A 22,155-nucleotide genomic window follows, 5' to 3' on the forward strand; every position below is an offset into this window, starting at 1 on the left:
TGTAAAATCTACAGCAGTGTAGTAAACAATGGCAATCAACAGTTCTCTCATTATCTAGCACTCATGTAGTTGTTTGTAGAACAACCGAGAAGGCTAACATAATTGGCTGTCAGTTTGCTTGAAACTCTACCATGCACACAGCAAACCACTTGCTCCCTGATTTTCTTTTGCGGACTGAAAACACTTTCGACGATATTGAGATCACGCCTTCTAAAATACATGATATCATTAAAAAACCTACACATCTTAAACGCATTTGCACCTCATCTCATCCCGGCTGTACTATTAAAAATGGTCTGCTTAGTTTGCTCCAGTTCTCCCCAAACTCTTAACAAGCGCCTTAACGAATCATGCTTTCCTGAACGCTGAGAAACTGCTTCTGTGATACCACTTTACAAGAATTCTGGTGAAAGAACTGACCCATTAAATCATCGCCCCATTAGCCTCCTCCCTCTCTCCGCCAAAATATTTCTGTCCATAATAAATTAATCCATAATTCACCATCTTACAGATGCTTAACTCCGACCATCGATATGCATTTACGCAGGTCCGTTCTACTGCAGATATTCTAACTGCAATCTCTGAAGGTACATACCATATACGTACTGGATAAGGCAGGAGGAGCAGGGCAGTAGCCCTAAATATATATAAAGCTTTTTTCAGTGTATGGCACGATAATGTTCGCAGGGAAATCAGATCCTATGGTATTACTGGACGAATACTTAACATAATTAAATCCTTCCTAAATAAGATAAGAATCTGGGTTGTCTTCGATAGTCGTATCTCTAGGCAATATAATATAAATGCGGACGTACCTCAGGAGTCGATCCTTTGACCTTTATTTTTCCTGATATTCGTAAATGACCTCCCTGATAAAATAGTCTCTAAGATGGACATATTTACTGACGAGACCACACTCTATAAGAGGCACGAAGGCAAAACGAATGAACACATATCCAAGGAACTCCTAGAAGATGACCTCCAGTCCGTAGTTGAAAGGGGTAAAAAAATTGATGGAAACGATTAATGCCGCTATCCTAAGCTCGTTTCCTTTAATAATTACAATTAACCTTATCCACCAATAAAAGCTATGGCTAAAGAAGAAATTTCAAAGTACGATGTTCCAACTAGCTAAAAAAAGCTATAGGTAAAGAAGTTCGTGAAAGTACTTCGTTCCAACTCCTTGGCTTAACATTCACAAGGAACAAACGCTTTAACAGATACATCGAGGGCATTGCCGCGCATACTGCGAGTAAGATGGACTCTTCTTCCATGCTAGATTGTTACTTACGCCTGAAAGTATCCTGAACCTCTATAAGGGCACAATTCTCCCATGTATGGAGTACTGTTGTCACATTTGGTCTTGTGAACCTGCTACTAGTCTCTCACTCCTTGACAGTGTTCAAAAGAGAGTCGCCAACATGATAGGTCCTGAACTGTCATCTAACCTTCAACCCCTGTCCCATCGACGAAATGCTGTATCCCTCTGCCCGTTTTGCATGTATTTTAATGGTGGATGCTCCAACTACAAGCTCTTGTACCGCCTCAGCGTAAATGCCCCCAACAAAACTTACAAGCAGCAAAGGCCCACCCCTACACAATAGAGATCTCTAGAAAGTCTTCTACTGTATTGGTTTATTTACCAGAATTCCTAGTCTTTAGAATTCCCTTCCGGATTCCTGCTTCTCCAACTGTACTGACATGCAGAAGTTCAAGTGTAATGTGAAGAGACATATTGCTGCTCAACTCCCTACATAGTATCTTTGGGGTGAAAATGTAAAAAAGAAAAATGACAAAGAGACTGCATGGTTGTGTATTGAATTGTGAGAAAACTATAGTATTTTCCTTGGCGTTTCATGTTGAAGGTATGATCTTCAAATATAAACACGAGGATTGAATAAGTTGATCTTCGTAATAGCTACTTTTTATAAACAGCTACCTATTTACATTAGCATGTATATGTCACTACACATTGATGAGTATGTTTCGATCATTCAGTTACAAGTAACTAGAAACCTCTTCAGGCAATATTGCTTATACAAAGTATCATCCGTAATTTTATTTGGAAAAAGGTTTCGAGCACAAATTAATAAGACGGCTTGTTTAAGCGGAATTAAAATGTAAATAAACGAACGATAATTTATGCAGGTGAAAAATGAAGACAAAATAAGAATAAAATCTACACTCTTATAAAGTTAGGGTGTAGGTCTATTCATATTAAAATTAAAACCTCCTTTTCCTATTTATTTAAGCGAAAATACAACTTTGTTATATATTGGTCGTGGAATTGCATTTATCTGCATTAACCTAGCTAATTTGCATAATCTTTTAAACATTCATTTTAAGTCCCTATATTAAGATTTTCTTATGGGTTGATCATCTTTAGTTAACTATCACGTGTAATTATATGCATACTGATATTCTACATGATTTATACTTGCGTAATATTTGCGATAAAAGCTTATAGAAAACACACATCTCTTTCTATATCTATTTATGTATGCGTATATATATCTGTAAAAACTTACCCTCCAAACGCCTCTATCAATCTTTGGTCTACAGACATAACACTTGATATATAGGGTATTCAAACCCACGCAAAACTTTATATTTTGATTTTAGCCGAGGAAAGTCGGTGCAAAAGTGTGAAAATTAAAAAAAAAATGGAATTTGCCAGGTAAAGGTAAAACGACTGCATTATGAATATGCATGCGTAATGTAATAGGTATTAGTTCATGTCTTTTAAGCCTTGCAACGAACATGTCTTCATAGCCCAGGCATTAACGTCAAAGAAAAAAGTAAATCGTAAGCAAACTTTTTACTTCGATTCTAATTTGTGGCGCACAATTCATTTTTTTTTTTTTTTACTTTTAAATCATTACTCTATGTTGGTACTAATATTATATAATAAATTCGAAGTCTGCGTTAATCATAAGATCATACTTAAAGCATATTTCACGAATGGGCAATGTCGAGCGGCATTCTAGTGATATATATATATATATATATATATATATATATATATATATATATATATATAATATGAAAATTACAATTGAATTTACCAAAATGATCCAAGATGGTAAAATTAAAGTAAATTATAAATATTAAAGAATTAATATTTATAAACTTATCTCAGCCAGATATAAAAGCTCGATAATACCAAATAGGAAATAGAGATTATAATATGAGCAAACAGTTAATGAAATATGTTAAAAAACACTTTGAAATGAGTTAAAAACATATTTAATCTGACATATATATATAATATACATATGTATATATATATGAAATATGTATATATATATGATATATATATATATATAATATATGAAATATATATATATAATATATATATATATACACGACAATGCAGAAAAGAAAAAAATAACACAGATAATAATTACACACGCCCACCTCATATCTGTCTTATATATATATATATATATATATATATATATATATATATATATATAAATACACACATACATATATATATAAATTAGTTTGGAATATTTTTTAGCCTTTCGAACTATATATATTTTTTAATCTTTCTTAACTTGTACCCCAATAAGCCCTTCTGCATTTTTTGACTGCATTATTTTACTTCACAGAATATATGTTAGTTCTTATATTATTGTAAGGCATATCACCTGTCTACCATGAAAAACAAAGCAGTGTGTTATTTCATGGCGCCGCCTGGATCAAGCACCACCTTCCTTAACCAAAAAACCCCAACTTTTTCTAAAATTGAATTCAGTTTAATTTTCTCCAGATAAATTTTTACTAAACTATTATATATATATATATATATATATATATATATATATATATATATATATATATATATATATATATGTGTGTGTGTCGGCAGAAGAGTGAAAAGCATATCTTATTTTTCTTTTATTAATATTATTGGAATTTTTTCCTTTTTTCCCTTGTACAAATTTTTGTGAATTATTCCATGTATTTCTGCGTTTGGATTATTTTGGACCATCTTCCAATTACGGGATTTCCTTGGAGTTTACTTGTGCGAATGGAAAGTCAATAAACTTTCTTGAAGTTATATATTTGGATTTTATCGTCACTGGATTATTTATCTTCCACTAGACTATCCATTCAATTGTAATCACCCTTTTCTTCATATTTCCTCTGCTTCACATTTTTGTTATCAAGTAAGATCTTTGACTTACTTGTTGTTTCATTAAATACTTTTGCATGCAAAATCCGATCACACATTTTGCTAATTACTACCCTCTGATGAGAAGGAAAGTATTTCTTTGAAACTACGCGGGTTAAGGAATATCCACTTATCTAGTGTTTCCTTTTCAGATAAAATATGTTTTAACTCATTTCAAAGTGTTTTTTAACATGTTTTATTAACTGTTTGCTCGTACACACACACACACACATATATATATATATATATATATATATATATATATATATATATATATATATATATATGAATCTAACTAAATTCGAAATCTGGACCCCATGATAATAACCTTAAACCTCAACCACGCGGCTTTTATGTCGATGTTTTATTTTTTGTTGTTAGCTATACGTTTTGAATGAATTCAATTTTGTATACAAATTGCATTTTTACGAAAATGTGAGTTGAGAATAATTTTCCCTTTTATCAATTTGATACCCCTTAAATGAAGAGCGGCATATGTATTATATTTAAAATATAATCATCTACTGACAAGTGTTTCGTCGTGCACGTCTCATCAGAGTGGCTGAATCTAGCAAGATTCGAAATCAGGACCCCATCATAAGAGGATATATATATATATATATATATATATATATATATATATTTATGTATATGCCGTTCGCATACATTCTAATTCAAAGATGATGTTCCATTTGTAAATATCTTGATCTAGTGGATTTTTATTTTTACTTGTATTGTTTCTTTCATCTCTAATAGAATCTTCATCCACAGAATATCGACTACTTTTGTTTCTGCAGACGCATTTTAGATTTTCTGATTTTTTTTTCCACTGGCATTTTTTGTCTTCCAATCGATTCCATTCCATTTCTCGTTCGTTTGTTTTGAACATTGATCATTTTTTTTGTTACATATTTGAACTTACCTTCCCAAATTTCTATTTTTGCATCTCTCATCAAAAACGGCCGTTTCTTTCGCGCATGTCTTCCTTCCCGTTCTATTTTCAGCAGAACATTTGACATCATAACATTACATCAAACGATTAAGTTGGCTGATTTGATCGACGTTTGCCTGTAAAAGTAGTTGCATGCGTAATCCGATTTCTAATTGCGGATATTACATAATAATGGATTTTTGTTCACGATTTAATAGATGGAACATACATTCACTTCTGCTAAGACTGCCAGGTTGAATTGTTTTTCTAAAGCATGAATCGGGTTTCTTTCATGGAAATTCATGAATAAAACCGTGGTTCGCTTTTTTAAGAACACAGATAAATGATAAAGTAAAAAGTTATTCGCGAGAAATATTATGTTTTACGCACGATATCAGTTTTGCTGCTACTACTAATAATAATAGTTTAAATAATGAGAAAAAATGATTAAAAAATAGAAGTCGAAGAATATCCAAACAAAAAATAAAAGGTGATAATAAAAAATAATAATAAAAAACAAGGAAGTGTGAAGGTAAAAACAAACGGATAATATATAAATAATATAAAAAGGTGCCCTGAGGAAAAGAGAACCAAGGAATAGGAGAGAAAAGAAGAAAATGTGGGGGGGGGGAAGTAGAAAAAAAAACAAGTAAATAAATTGCGGAAAAATAGAGAACAAACAGATTAAGTAATTGACAAAACAAAAGAATGAAGGATTATTATCCCATTTTAGAGTTCTTATTCGTTTTTATTATAGTCTAAACGCACGTGTGTGTTACGTTTTTGAGAAATCGTTTTGATTAAGTAGAATTGTGGTGTGTTTATATCCAGTAAGTACTAAGAAGAAAAATGCCTTTAAATATATTTTTAAGAGACATACGATTAGAAAGGACATGATCTGCAAGGGAACATTGTCTTTTGTACTATTAAATAATTGTGTATCTACAGATTTATAAAATGAATAAGAACTTGAAGGGTAGACATATTTGTTTATAGATGAGCAAAATAATTTTGATTGACAATAAAAAATAACATACACACGTATATAAATATAAAATAGAAAGGAAGGTACAAAATTCTCGACAGTTCATCTGTTTAGTTAGTATTATGTTAATGACGTTTTTTCAAACATGTAGTACATCCCTTCCGATTTAAGTAATTGTCAGATATTTAGGATATAAATATGGATCGTTTTCTGTTTGTAGTCATTACACTGTTAAATTAGTCGTATGTTATTTTTAGTTGTGGTGTATTATACTTCGCCTTCCAGATAATCTCATGTCATCATGAGAGAATCCGTTCACACTATATATATATATATATATATATATATATATATATATATATATATATATATTCTTCCGAATAAATTTATCAAGCAATCAACTGGTATGAAAAGCTGTGATTATAAGATTTACAAAATATTACTGGTCGTAATATTCTATGTACTATCCTATCTAAATCGGATTTGCTCGATATACAGGATAGAGCAAATAAATTTTGTATTATGATTTTCTATGTCTAACTGACTTAAGCAAATAGGGTGAATACCATTATATCTATTTGCTAAAATGTTCTCCTCTGACGAGATGGTAGGCATCGAAACCCTATAGGATAAGGAGATAAAATTTCTAAAGTATTCTTTGTCTTACTTGGAATAATCAAAAAACCCTTGATTTATTAAATAACTATAATTATATATATATATATATATATATATATATATATATATATGAGATAATAAATTAAAACTGTAAGTTAATATTTACAAGTAAATTTATTGTTCGCTTAAATACTAAAAAAAACAATTTTTAAAATTCCTTATTCCGCGAAGTTTCAAAGAATGCTAATCTTGTTGTGCTTCTCATCGGAGGGGAGAAAGTAGTCAGCATAATTAGGCTGAAGAAAAAAAAGCTGTCTTTATGAGACAAGAGGAGGAGATCAAAGAGGCAATGATACGAGTTATTGACACACAAGAGGACTTATATGAGCCTTCCAGAAGTACATTGTAGACGGAAGAAATTACTTCGATAGGATTATACGTCCATGTGTGTACTATCAATAAAAAATGCACATTTGAAAAATGTCTGGAAAATTATTGAAGGCATTAATATATTAATGCCTTAAACTTAATGTTAATATGCACGCACACACACAAATATGTGCATACATAAGTTATATCTGTATATACAATCATAGGTACGGACGCATATATATCCATTTATAAGCGTGTATATTCAGATACACGTCTATTAGGAGAAAGCAAGAGATTAATAGTCTACGTTTTGAACCATTGTTGTGTTAGGGTATAAGCCTATATACATATGTCACGGATAATAGACTTATTGACTCTAAATAAAGTTACATCTAACACGTTACTGGGTAGCGATTTGTAAAGTTTGTGGTTGCGGAATCATAAGGTTTACGTTTTGTTACATCATTTTGGCTATACGTTTTTTTGTTAATTACACTACTATATTTGTTTTGATTGTTACAAAACACAACATTGGCGACGAGGAATTGTAACCCTACAAAGCCATAAACATTGTCTATGCGACTTTACAATATATAATTACGTAAATTCTAAATCCTAGTTAACCTACAGATTCGATTTCGTTGATTAAAGATTTGCTTACTGACAACTCTTCCTAATGCAATTCCAGAACAAATAATACACTTTCAATTGCAGTTTGCCCACAGGGACAAGCTTCAGGCTTCTCTTTTCATCTGATCTTTTTACGTCACACTTCCATCTGCGATGCAACTGTCGACGTGTCCTAATCAATTCATTTACAGAAATAGACTTTTTGAAAGCAAAATACCGAACGCGAAAACGTAGTTTTTAAATACGCTGTCTTGGTTGTCACTCTTCTGTCTGCGGTAATATAATTTTTTCCCTGACGTAAGGAAAGATACATAAAGCGATATTCATATCGTTGCAAATTAATGGTGTCGTTTGGGGAATGGTCTTAAGATAAGCGCCAAACGAATACCACAAAAAGTTGTTTTCTAGAAAAAAATTATGAAAATGATTTTGATGACATGAGAGGTGTGTATTATTTAGATTATTTGCACTGCTCTTCCTGTCAATCATGTTATTTTGATAATGTTTCGGCCAATGTAAATTAACATGGATCCGCGGAATTAAGTGCTAAGTAGCAATCAGTTCTTAATGACACATTAATAAAGGTCGGAAGTTCAATCTTATGCATAGCTGATAATAAGAAATTGATTAATGATTATTTAAAGATTTTACAGTCATAATTAGTTGAATAAAATAAAACTCATTTAATATTATTAACTTATTCCATAGATGAATAAAAGGGTTCTGTCCAAATTTAGATGGTCCTAGATATGAACTTAAACTATATCCAGTAGTGAGGATCTCGCTTGTGGGATTTGGGAAGTGTGGAGCCACCCTTTAATTACCATTGCTCCCAGGTCCACTCTGACCAGGATTGGTAGTACCTATTAGGGTCCCAACTATGGATTGAATAGAAACCGACTTGAAAACAATATATTCTACTAGCAAAGATACCCGTGCTTCGCACGGAGCTTTGTTGCGCACTCGGGTACCAAAATCTGTGGGCACCTTTCCAGTAAGTTGATGTTGTAAGAGCAACGATTGCATAAGGTGATTAACATTTTAACTACCTCTTGTAGTGACTGAAATTCAATCAGGAACTTCACAAAACATTTTCATCAAAAAGGAAGGTTACTTGATGTTACATAGTAAATTTTTCATTGAAGTAATTTTCAACTCTTGCTTAAATTTTATCTTGCACATTCAATACTAAAAACTTACCACAATCAGATCATGTCAGTTTTTCCTCATATCCATTTCTCGAACTTTTCACTGAAGAGCCTCAGGGTAAACTACATTTCTGCTGCTTTGATTTGGAGCCAGAATGTAGAGTTTTTCTGAACTTCCTGTCCGGCTGATGGAGACGTAGAACATACCGTGACTGAAGCAGTCTGATGTCAAGTCTACGCCAATGGTGTTAAATGTCTGACCTTGACTTTTGTTTATGCTCATTGCAAAACACACCTTCACAGGAAATTGGAGTCTCCGGAATTTAAATGGAAGTTCTGAGTCCGATGGAACTAAGGGGATCCTTGGCAGTAGAACGGTTTCGCCTTTGTAGGGACCACAGGAAATGGTGGCCTCAAGTACATTGGTGTGCAATCTGGTGATAACACATCTGGTTCCGTTTGTTGTTTTTGGCGGTTCCAAGGATCGAAGAATCATGATTGGCGATCCAATTTTGAGATTTAAAATGTGTGGAGGCATTCCAGATATCTCCAAAGAGTTTAAAAACTCCACAGGGTAGTGAACAGCTTCATATTCATTAGTAGCCGAATCAACTGACGTGTATTGCTTTGTGTCTCCTGGAAATTCATCCATTATTGAATTGTTCAAATGATTCACATTGCTGTTTAATGGCGAAATAATAGCCCTCTCAGCAAGCCAATCCGGTGATTTTCCATTGTTTTGCAGGTCTGGGTACACTTTGTCTTTCAGTTGCTTCTGATTACCGACACATTTACCAAGCGCAGTTGGAATCTTAATTGTGTCAGGTGAAGAAGTGATAGGAAACTGACCATTACCGATTTGGAGAAGCAATTTTGAGAAGTCTGCTGCAGCTGTGTTATCAGAGATATAGGCTCTCATATTAGTAGTCAGTCTCTTCACTATAACGTGCCTCCAGAGATAGGATTGTTTCAAACTTGCATTGACAATGTTAGCCCTTGTGCCATTTTTAACCACTGGGAGGATTTGACGGAAATCACCGCAAAATAAGGTTGGAATGCCACCCATGGGATTCTTGTTTCCTGTGATGTCTTGCAGTGTTCGGTCAATTGCTTCATAAGCACTCTTGTGCGTCATTGGGGCTTCGTCTACAATGATTGCAGAGGTGTCTCTAATTACATTTGCCAAGGCTGAGTTACCAGTAATTTTGCAAACTGGCTGATCCATTCGATGAGTATCCAAGGGTACTTTAAAAGTGCTGTGAAGAGTGCGGCCACCTTGTAGTAGAGTAGCAGCAATGCCACTGGATGCTGTTGCAAGCACAATCTTTCTCATGGATCTAATCTTTGCAAGGATCAAATTGATTACAAAAGTCTTGCCCGTACCACCTGGAGCATCAAGAAACATCATGTTTTTGTTCATTTCACCTTGTGCTTCCAACATTGCCATGAATGAATTGTAAACTTCTCTTTGAGAATCGGTCAGTTTTTCTTGCATATTTTTTGCTTGTAGGGAAAGTTCTTCAAGATTATAAGTAACTTCACGTTGATACTCTCTCGCGAGTCTTTCATCTCTCCCTTGCGTTGGTGCAGGTAATCCATAGCTTGCCAATGGTTGACCGCACATAAGGAGAACTTTTTCTTCAATTAGACAAAGAGTTTTATTGTAGATGTCCTCATTAAAATCTGCTTCTGGATTGTTAACTTCTTGCCTGTATCTGTGAAGAATGTCTTCAGATATTACATCACGAAAAGCCATCCAGATCTCAAGAGGATTTCTTGGCTCACAGGCTGTTAAAATTATCACAAATAGGCTTCGCAAATTTGAAGGTGATTGAGTGGCACTTGCCTCTCCTACTGCTTGATGCAAGTGATGGTCATTTTCTAGAAGGCCTCGAGCAAGGCACGCTGCTCTGTATGTTTCAAACACCTGACCATTGTATGCTCGCAAATTTTGAAATGAAGTTGGACCAGCAACCTCATTGAGCAACAGGCGTAAGAAATAACAATCCCCTGCTTTTGGACTAATCGTGTAGATTCTCCCAATGCATGGTGCCTTCCATACATCATCATTTTCAGTACCTTCAACTTGTACCCCACGCATTCTTCTCATCCATTTCTTTGTCGATTTGTTCCAAGTGTAAAACTCAGGGACTTCTGCGTATTTGAGACCCCTTGCAAAGTCATCCTCATGGCAGAGTTGAAAAAATGCTGTCAAAGTTGTGGCAGGCGGTGGACCTTGGGCTCGTTCCAGAGCAGTATCAGCTGAGAACATGACACGCTGCCCATTTTCAAGATGAACAGAAAGTTGTACAATTGGGGGGAAATGTTCATAGATGGGATGTTCCAATATCCTCCAGGCCGCCTCTGAACTGCCGACATACCTTGCATTCTGGAACTGCTGGATCTCATCCACAATGTGACTTTGTACTTGGCCTTGTTGGTTAGCTGCTCCATCAGTTCTTTGTAGTTCAAACACTGCTTGATCACATCCTTTATTCACGTATTTGAGGACATATTTGATGCTTTGGATCGAGCTGCAAATTTCTACGTTAATGTGAGCGTTGAACTGCTGAAGGAGGACCTTGTTGTACGGAACAATCCACTGGTTTGTTATTTCTTGATTAACATACCGACCATTTTTCTTCATCCTTATTGTACCAGTCTGGCCTCCATCTTCTGGTTTTCTTCGCCTGTACTTGGGGTAAGAGTCTTGGCCTTGCTCGGTACACTGAAGAAATTCTTTTGGGTATTTTTTGGAACATTTGTTGTCAATCATACATGGACAATTTGGATTAAATGGTCTACAAGGTCCATGCACCATATGTGCCATCACTTTAGCATGAAGATCAGGATCTTCCTCTTTGTCAGGGATCTCTGCAGATATGCAGAGATCCATTTTTTCTGGTAGAAGTTTGTCCTCTGGGGCCTGCCAGGTGAGGATGTGTGTATGCGGCAGTCCTCTTTTTTGATATTCAATACTGTACAGGAAAGCCTTCAGCCTGCCAAATCCTCCCTTTTTAATAAATTCAAGTAACTTTTTTAGCTTCTGCCTGAAAACCCTGGCAACAATATCTGGACGATCCTGAGGGTCTTGCCCTTGAAGACAATTTTCTGTAATTTCTGTCCACTTTGGATTTGTTGTGAACGTGATGAAGAGGTCGGCTCGGCCCATTCGCCGAACATATGCCATGGCATCACTTTGACGCTCAAACATGTATCGAGGGCCTCCTGTATAAGTTGCCGGAAGTACAACTCGTTGACCAAACTGTTCTGGATTCCCATCCTCCCTAAGAATTGAATCTCTCAAGTTGCTATAATTGTCAGCTCTCAGGGTCTGTTGCTCACGCCTCAGGAACTGTAAATGTTCTGTTTCAATCTTGCAGTACACATCCACCAGCCATTGTTGAAATAGCCTTCGGTACCAGAGAAAATAGTTTCCAGGCCGAGTCATTAAATGGTACGAATAAAATTGCTGTTGGGTAACTTTTCGCCCATTGGATGCCTTCATGTAGATGTTGTAAGATGGAGAACCATAGGGGTACATTAACGGGTACATTAAAGTATCGTAGAGGGGATGTAGTTCGGAGATCCATTTTAATGTATCATTTCTAAAACGCAAGACAATATCCCGGTTAGCTGTTGGTTCATTCTCCATTAATATTCCAATCTCATACGTTGTTGTTGGAGCATTGAATCGCCGTGGATGCTCTTCTTGCGGCCTTCGGTCTTCCCTTATGACAACTTTACCAAGTGTTCTTCTTCAATCCTCTCCTTTGTTGTTTTCAGCTGACAAATAAAGCTGTTGTTCTCATGTAAAAATTCAGTCAGACTTTGGAGAATATCTCTATTGAGTCTACTGTCACGTCCCCGATTATGTAGTTCCTCTTCCAGACTATCCAAGAAGTAGACTTGAATAAACTTTGCTGTTTAATCTTCAGGTGGTAAAAGACTCCCAATCTGGTGGCAAACCTGGCCTCGAATTCTAAAAGAAGGATTCCACCCATGCACTGCCGCAATTTTGTGACCAAATGATGTCATTGCAAAACAATTGTTATAACAGCGTAGATTTTGCAGAAAATCTTTAGAGATGGGACCATTGCCGGAGAGCAAATCTTGAAGCAACTGAGGCAGTGGTGGAAAGCTATCAAGCACAACTTTGCCAGAAGAACAACAACAACAACCAGGGGTTTCTCCTTTAAATTTTACAGCTGAGCAATGTTGACATACTTTGTCCATTTTTCCTATATCAGATGTAGTGAGAGAGTCATTTTTGTTGTAGAGCAATCCTTTTCTATTGCAGTGTTCTATTTCATGGTGTCTCAAAGCAGTCATTCGTTGTCTAGCTGCCTCGTTTTCTGTCAATTGCTGGGGCAAAGTCATACTCTCTCTCCATGCAGCCTCTCGTTGTTGCCCTTGGTATAGGCGAAAGCTTCGTTGGGTTTCCGATTCATTCTGATGTCGTTGAGCCACTCTCAACTGACCTTGTGTACGTCTACTTACCTCATATAATTCATTCGATCGTAATATTGCTTCTCTTTCCAGTGCATATCTTTGCCTTTCTTGAATTTCATCTTGTGATGAATTTAACCGCCTTACAGCATGTCTAGTTCTGTCAGCTTCACGTTGGGTTTCTCTTTCCAAATCTGACAGTCTTGCTCTCCTTTCTCTTTGACGTATCCTGTTAAGTTCTAGACGTCTTTCTCTATCTGAATTGTTTTCATTGGAGCGAATTGCAGCAACTCTTAGTCTATTAGCTTCCAATCTTTCCATTCTTTCTTCCTCACTTTCGTTTCTACTTCGTTTGGGTGGCATAATTTCGGTTTTAAACGGAATTGTTTAACGATATTAATGATTGTAAATTAATTAAGCGTAAAGGAAATGTATACTAACTGAAATGGACGAACTATAAATAATATTTCTGAATAGTACAATTATAAACAATTATATTGTACCTATTTACTATGCCTCCCCACGGGACAGAGTTAGACACCAGGGTCGTTTTTTAACGTGGAGAAAAGGTACAAAAATAAAAATTGTCTCAGTCGTGAAGGATTTCTCCTCCACCGAAAGAGAACAAGAAAATGAAGTGCAGAATCTGAAGAACAGATACTACACTTTGATCTTGACCAAAAGGAATGAATAAAAGCGACCTACGTGTGACTCATTACTTCCGAGTGTAAACGTCACAATCTAAAAGTAATAATTAAAAAAAAAAAGTAAATGTAAAATAAATGTAATACCAACTTAGGTTAACTAAGTAAACAGTACAATTAAAACAGTTCTATTAAAACAAATAATTACTAAGATCTAGGTAATTGTTAGTCTCATTGTTATGGTTCTAAAGAAAAAAATGTGTAAAAAACGTTCTGCTTTTGTGAGTATGTGTATTTCTTTTAAATTACATAACCTTTTTATTTTATTAATTATATCTCTTTTAAATTTATATATTTTGTTAGTAAACTGGAAGAAATTCAGTTGAATAAAACCTTGTTCGTGTTCTTTACGTTAAACTCATATTTTTATAAAAGGTTCATCCGGTTTAAAGAAAGCGCTAAGTTTAAATAAGACTGGAAATAACTAATTCAATATATAAATAGAAAAATGAAATAAATATAAGCTTTAAGTCTTAAGATAGTAATAATCAAAATGTAATAAATTATTTGTAGTTCAAATCTATGATAAGACAGGCTTTCGAAATAGGCTCGACCAGAAAGAACGAAATTATAATCTCCGTGCCATTTTCAAAACAACCCCACAAAAGTAACGATATCCTGCAGTTGGTTAAATGGCAATGGTTGTAAGAAAAATGTAAAAGAAAATGCGCTTATCTGTTTATTTTGACCTGTTTTATTTAATTAAAAAAACATTGGCTATAACTGGAAGAGAGCGTTATGTTTTGGGGGTTGTTTAAAAAATAGAATGGAAATAAAGTTAGTTCCGTTTTAATTGTCTTTAATTGCGGCAAGCGCTAACAAAATCGAAAAATCACTGTTTACATTCGAAATGTTAACTTTTATAGGTTTACAGGTTTGCTGACAAGGCTGGGGGTGTTTAATACAATTATTTTACTAAATTGATTTTTTTCATTTAAAAATAAAATTATTTATTTTTTAATAAAGTTTTATTTTAAAATATTTGTTTTTGTTTATTTATATAAAATTACGATAGTTGAATTGTATTCTTTCAATTATATTGGCAAGTAAAATATAAAAGATTAAAACGGAACGAAATTGAAATTTCCATTACATTTTCAATACAATCCCAAAACATAAAGCTTTCCTCGCCAATGAATTGTTTTGATAATATACGTAAAGTGAAATAAATCGAATATAAAATTAAATGAAAATATATTAAATCATTAAATGTTAAATAGATTTTGTAAATAGTACAGTTGAAATGATTAGAATATTTCCAATATGTAATAAGGTCGAGGTAATTAGTTAAAGAGATTTAATATAATGTGATATGCAAATGAGCATAAGTCATTCGATATGGGGGTGGTTTGTAGACTAGTATATAAAGAAATTAGGCATTGATTCTTATGTCTCCTATAACAGAAACATCCTAAAATGGGTTCTAATGTTTCTCTACCAGGACAGATCTACCCTCTTACCTCCTTTATATTTCGTTGATGATGGAGAGCTGTACACACAGACAGAAACACACGAACCCTATTACTTTATAAAAATATAGATTAAAAGAATTTTCTTCAAAATCTCTGGATTCGGCATTAAATAACCCGAAAAGGGTTGATATTCCGTAAAACAAAAGTAACCAACCACCCAAATTTAGAATTATTCTCAAGTAAGGCATAAGTATGCCAGAATTTGACTAAACATTAATTGAAAAAGGCAACCTCTCTCCAAACCTTGCACGTATAAAATCGAAGATGAAAACATTAGTCTGATTAATCAAAGCAATACATATTATCAACTCTCTTTTAAAATATTCCAAAATATACTAAGACACTTACATCTGTACAAATGTATGTCTGTTAATATGCATTCTATGTTTTTGCAGGAAAGTTTCCCTATTTACAATCCTACTTAGTGAGATCTGAAATAGAACTCGAAGTTCTCATTGCCCCCCCCCTCCAAAACAGATCGGTAGAGAATACATACGAATTCCAAGTTGGTAGTAAATTAATCTATAACACCATAAACGTCCACGCATGGCAATATTAAGTATATAATTTGATAACGTACTCAGAATGCAAGTCGGGGTAGCATTAGATTACGGTTGTGTCCAATGGATTTGAAGTATCTTGTCATGAAGGCCCTAAATATTTATCGAATCCATGAGATAGCACTGAAGATGTATTCGAGGAGGAGCTTACTGAGCATTGACACCAAGTGTGCGTATATGGAATAAAATGACGATAGAAAATATTGCAATTTAAAATGGACAACATTAAGTCAGTAGAGACAAGGGAGTGTTTTTTAAAATGTAGGACAAAACAGTTTCGGAACACAAAATTATATAGCAGGAATGTAAATAAATATACTTGGATATACGGAATAATCACATTTATACTCCCGTCCCCGTGAAGTCACTGAAGTTAAGTGACATTAAGTGACGTTGAGCCTGTTCACTACTAAACTGGTTTATCATTTGAGAATACCAGGTTCTGCATGTATTCAGCGATTATGTTGACAAGTTGTCATATTTTTCTTGCTAGTGAAATCAGACGATGTCGATTTAGAAGTGCGATTGATTATTGCGATTCCTTGCTACATGCGTGAACATATTTATATAGATATCCATTGTCTCTAAACACTGAGCGTGGACCATGGTAATTGTGTAATATAACTAGTAAAATGACTGGATCCTTCATAAACTGGAGAAGAGAAGACCACGGATATTTGGATAAAAGTAACCGGGGACTTATTTAAACGCAGAACACACTGCACACGAAAGATGATACTGATAGACTTTATATAAATGTAACGAGACTGAAAAAAAGCGTTGACTGTGCATATATATATATATATATATATATATATATATATATATATATATATATATAATATTATATATAATTAAAACAAAGATGGCGGCGTTAACCCTTATGATAAATTTCCGGAACAGTACATAATACAGTAGACATTGCTGATTTCATCATTGTTTTGCTAACATTCATTCACTGTTTAATCAATGTTGTTCGTTTCTTTTTGTCTCTCTCTCTCTCTCTCTCTCTCTTTATTTATATCTCTCCGTCTCTTTGTCTATCTTGCTCAGTCTCTTTGTCTATCTCGCTCAGTCTCTTTGTCTATCTCGCTCCGTCTCTTTGTCTATCTCGCTCCGTCTCTTTGTCTATCTCGCTCCGTCTCTTTGTCTATCTCGCTCCGTCTCTTTGTCTATCTCGCTCCGTCTCTTTGTCTATCTCGATCCGTCTCTTTGTCCATCTCGATCCGTCTCTTTGTCCATCTCGATCCGTCTCTTTGTCCATCTCGCTCCGTCTCTTTGTCCATCTCGCTCCGTCTCTTTGTCCATCTCGCTCCGTCTCTTTGTCTATATCGCTCCGTCTCTTTGTCTATCTCGCTCCGTCTCTTTGTCCATCTCGCTCCGTCTCTTTGTCCATCTCGCTCCGTCTCTTTGTCCATCTCGCTCCGTCTCTTTGTCCATCTCGCTCCGTCTCTTTGTCCATCTCGCTCTCTCCCTTTGATCTCTCTCGCTCCCTCCCTTTGATCTCTCTCGCTCCATCCCTTTGATCTCTCTCTCTCCCTCGCTTTGATCTCTCTCGCTCCCTCCCTTTGATCTATCTCGCTCCCTCCCTTTGATCTCTCTCGCTCCCTCCCTTTGATCTCTCTCGCTCCCTCGCTTTGTATCTCTCTCGCTCCCTCGCTTTGATCTCTCTCGCTCCCTCGCTTTGATCTCTCTCGCTCCCTCGCTTTGATCTCTCTCGCTCCCTCGCTTTGATCTCTCTCGCTCCCTCGCTTTGATCTCTCTCGCTCCCTCGCTTTGATCTCTCTCGCTCCCTCGCTTTGATCTCTCTCGCTCCCTCGCTTTGATCTCTCTCGCTCCCTCGCTTTGATCTCTCTCGCTCCCTCCCTTTGATCTCTCTCTCTCTCCCGCCCTTTGATCTCTCTCTCCCGCCCTTTGATCTGTCTCTCCCGCCCTTTGATCTGTCTCTCCCGCCCTTTGATCTGTCTCTCCCGCCCTTTGATCTCTTTATCTCTCTATCCCTCTCTTTTATCTCTTTATCTCTCTCTCCTTCCCTTTTATCTCTTTATCTCTCTCCCTCCCTTTTATCTCTCTCTCCCTTCCTTTTATCTCTCTCTCCCTCCCTTTTATCTCTCTCTCCCTCCCTTTGATCTCTCTCTCCCTCCCTTTGATCTCTCTCTCTCCTTTGGATCTCTTCCCCTCTTTGGATCCCCCCTTTTGGATCTCCACTCCTTTCATCTCTCTCCCCCTTTATCTCTTTCACTTTGCACCACTCTTTACTCGCCCTCCTCTCTCTCATTTTGTTGTACGACAAATGAAGACAGGTATTATACTCCTTAATTCGGGAACCCGTGCATTTCATCCGATTCGGTTTAATTTTATTAATACATACGATCTCCAAAAAATGTTAATAACTACAAAAAAGTGAGTATTTATGACATACATTAGGTATTATGTGCAAGTTGACAATATGTATCAGATAAAAAGTCGGTTTAACAGAAGGTAAGACGGAGCTTACCTACAAAAAAAAAAAAAACGGAGCAATCAGATACTCCAACGAGAAAAAGTCGGTGTAGAAAGAAATCTGACAATCCCAAAGCCATATAAATCATTAATATCTGCTCCTAAGAATGTAAACTGTTTTGGAAACCATAGCAACAAGATAAGTTAGCGCTCGCATTCGAAATACACACGCACATACACACATGCACGTATGTATATTTATATTCATGTCCGAATATTTGACTAAAGTGACAGTATTATTTATGTACATGAACCGAAGACGTGTACTAACATTTATGTAAAAACAATTAGCAATACAATGATCTATTAATAGACTTTCCAACATTCCATAGAATCTAAGTGTATCGAAATCTAAGATAAAGTAGAGAATTATTTCAATTCACACAGACACACACAGACACAAATACATACACACACGCGCACACACACACACACACATATATATATAATATATATAATAGGATAAAACTACACATTTATTTCAGTTAAGTTTGTACAACCCACGTGTTTTCCTTACACAAAATACCCTGTCTTTATTTTCAAACAAATACTTATAAATTTCGTATGATAATGTTGTTTCCCCTTCATTTCAAAATAATAAATTAGTTTACAAAAAAGCTAATATCTTGCATGAATAACCATAAAAACAACTTCTGAAAATGGCAGCACAGCTAGAACAAGACAACAAAGATAGCACATACAAAGTACTCGGGATAAAAAAAAAATAGTATCCTAATATTTACTGCTATTTCAGAAATATCCAATCACCAGAAACGTAATTTTGTGTCATACATAAAAGATAACATACGTACCGGAACACTGTCAACATTAAGAGAAACCATATATATATATATATATATATATATATATATATATATATATATATATATATATATATATATGAGGGGATAGATGTACATTGGCTGAAAAGAGCATGATATTAGTATCTAAAATGTTTTTAAACCGCCGGTACCAATGACTCTTCTAAACTTTCTGTAAATAAAACATAAAAATACGCTCTTATTTTACAACTTTTCCTCATAATAGCCATCTGCTGGAATCCTTTTTGTAAAAAACTATGACTTAATAATCATACACATTGGTAATATCTCGTTGATAATGAATCGATTTCTGAAAACAATTGCCATATGAATAATAACGCAGATATAAAAAAAAAGCAACGGTTTAATTGGAAATCAAATAAAATGGTGAACTCCTATAATTAGTAAACTCATGGCCGCAATGCAACATCGTAGGAAAAGTGAAACATACTTCACAATTGTTGATTAAATCTTTTTTTCAGCAAACATGAATGCAAAGTTAGTCAACGAATGAATAGTTATGGCTTTGCATGGGTGCAGGGTGTAAACGATGAATTGGTAGTAATTTAAATCCAGAATTTAGTTATTTTAATGCGGCATTATCAATATGAAATGTTAGTTGCTGCAATCTGTAAAGTTTGTTTAAAATTAGCCGCCTAAAAAGACACGAAAATTAGTGTCATTATAGAATTTAACCATAGAATAGTTATTGCTGAATTGTTCTGCGCCGGGCATCAGATGTCTGACATTATGAGAGACACTGGTTATGTTCCTATGGATGTTTATTGTGTTGTCTTGAACTTAATGGAAGGTAAAGACATTCAAAGGAAAGTTTAATCCCCGAGAAGTGAAACTATCCACAGTCGAAGGTTTCTCGATGGTCTGAAACAGTCAATTGCAGCTAATCCATACCATCCATGGCTAAACTGGCGAAAACGTAGAATGTGACTAAGATGACGATTTCTAAAGCCGTAAGGAAATAGCTGCGGATGAAGTCATATTGCAGTCGATGTCAAGATATTCTTATAAAAAAATATCAGATCATTCGTAAAGAGAGAGGCCCTTTCTACTCTATCATTTAAAAAAATGGGGGTACCGTATGCATTTATGTGAACGACTAAAGGTACATGGTAGACGAAGTCTCCAACTTCAGAAACTGGTCAATGCTATTCCTGGTGTTTCTCCAGTCATGCAGACTAAACGATCTACATGTGTAATTGTGTTTGGAGTTGTTGCCAGCGATGAGGAAGATATTACCCCTCACTTCATTGAAGTGGAGCTTAAGATCAATACTGAAGAAAATCGGGGAGAAGTCCCCCTAGACTGGATTAAGATACCTAATTGAGTATTAAATATGCCAAAGTGAGGTAGTCAGTATTATTAAATATAAACACTCAATACTAATTTTCAACAAGCGTCAATATATTGCTGCGTGGGTTTTAAAGATCTTAGAAATGAAAAACAATGCTTGATTATTAAGATCTACAGAATAATAAAAACATTGTAGTTATTGTTCGACAGTATTAAATTTACACATGCGAATAATGGTGTAAAGGCACATTCCAAGTTTCTGTTTAAATAGTCAGTGTTAATACAGAACATGTTCTCTGTATAGGCATAGGGTGGTAAATTACTGTAAATCCCAGGTATTCATCCGTCTAGTAAAAACCCTGTCCATCACTTCAAGTATAATAATTTAAAATATTCTCATGAATGTAAACATTGTGGAAAGTAGACACCAATGGGATGATTTAAAAGTCCGAAAAATCACGAGATTAAGAGTACCGGAATTCTTCGTTGATAAAGACTTTACTTATTAATTGAACAGAGTCGAGCGTTGCTAATCGTAGATAAGCATTCATTTGGTAACCATCATGCGCATCCCGCAGAGTACACAAAATATTTGTAGAAGTTTTCGCAAAATGTTAACCTAGTAAAATATTACAAGTGAACATCAACAGTAACGGGGTACTTTTTATTTGGAAATCCCGTAATGTTTGATTTCATCCAAGTCTTAATGATCTCAAGAAAGTGATGTTCCTCGAGGAATCTGCCATTGTTGTGTTTTTAGGGCTCATATTTTGCAAGTTATGGACGCAGTCAGATGCATAGAATAAAATGTCTGTGTTTGTATTTTATTGAACAGATTAATAAACATGCACAGGTATTTTACTTCCCATTCTTTATTAGGGGTTAAAGTTTTAGATCTCAAACTGCTAATTTATGCTTTGCACCTTGTAGAGAGATGTATTCTCAATAAAAATAGACATAATGATATTATGAGTGTGATATCGTTATTTACAAATAGAATTTATTTACAAAATAAGAGGACATTTGAAAATAAAAACTATGCTCACCATATAAAAGAAAATGCAGAAGATTGCGAAACAAGGCAACTAAATTTGTTTTCTGGATGCCCTCAACTGCTACAAGAACAGAAGAAAAAAAAGTTGCGACGAAAGACTCTGCTGAGGAAATGAGCCGATCTTGAAATATTTCTTAATCTCCATATGACCTAGTCTTAATAATACATTTTGCCAGAAATCCTGATCGATACGAAACGTTAAAGAAAAGTATTCTCTGTGTATTATCAGTCTTTAAAGTTGAGTTTCGTTTTGTTTGATTGTTTTGTATTTTTCTAAAGTAAACGTTTTGATTTTTTTTTTTTTGGTAAACGATAAGATATGATTTGAAAAAAATCTAGACCTCATATCAAGAATGGCTATCTCGAGATTGTATAGAGGATAACTGGTAATCTCGAAAATGTATTCTTTGAATTATGC

The 22,155-nt window shown here is 34.9% G+C and overlaps 1 protein-coding gene across 1 annotated transcript in view; it reads right to left on the bottom strand.

Moving 5' to 3' along the window:
• Window positions 1-22,155, bottom strand: part of LOC145246051 (atrial natriuretic peptide receptor 3-like) — a 598,398-nt gene that overhangs the window by 288,451 nt on the left and 287,792 nt on the right. The gene's annotated exons all lie outside the window — the stretch shown is intronic.

The sequence above is a fragment of the Euprymna scolopes genome, chromosome 23 (genome assembly GCF_053919585.1).
Source record: "Euprymna scolopes isolate OS-2025 chromosome 23, ASM5391958v1, whole genome shotgun sequence".
Classification (NCBI taxonomy): Eukaryota; Metazoa; Mollusca; class Cephalopoda; order Sepiida; family Sepiolidae; genus Euprymna; species Euprymna scolopes.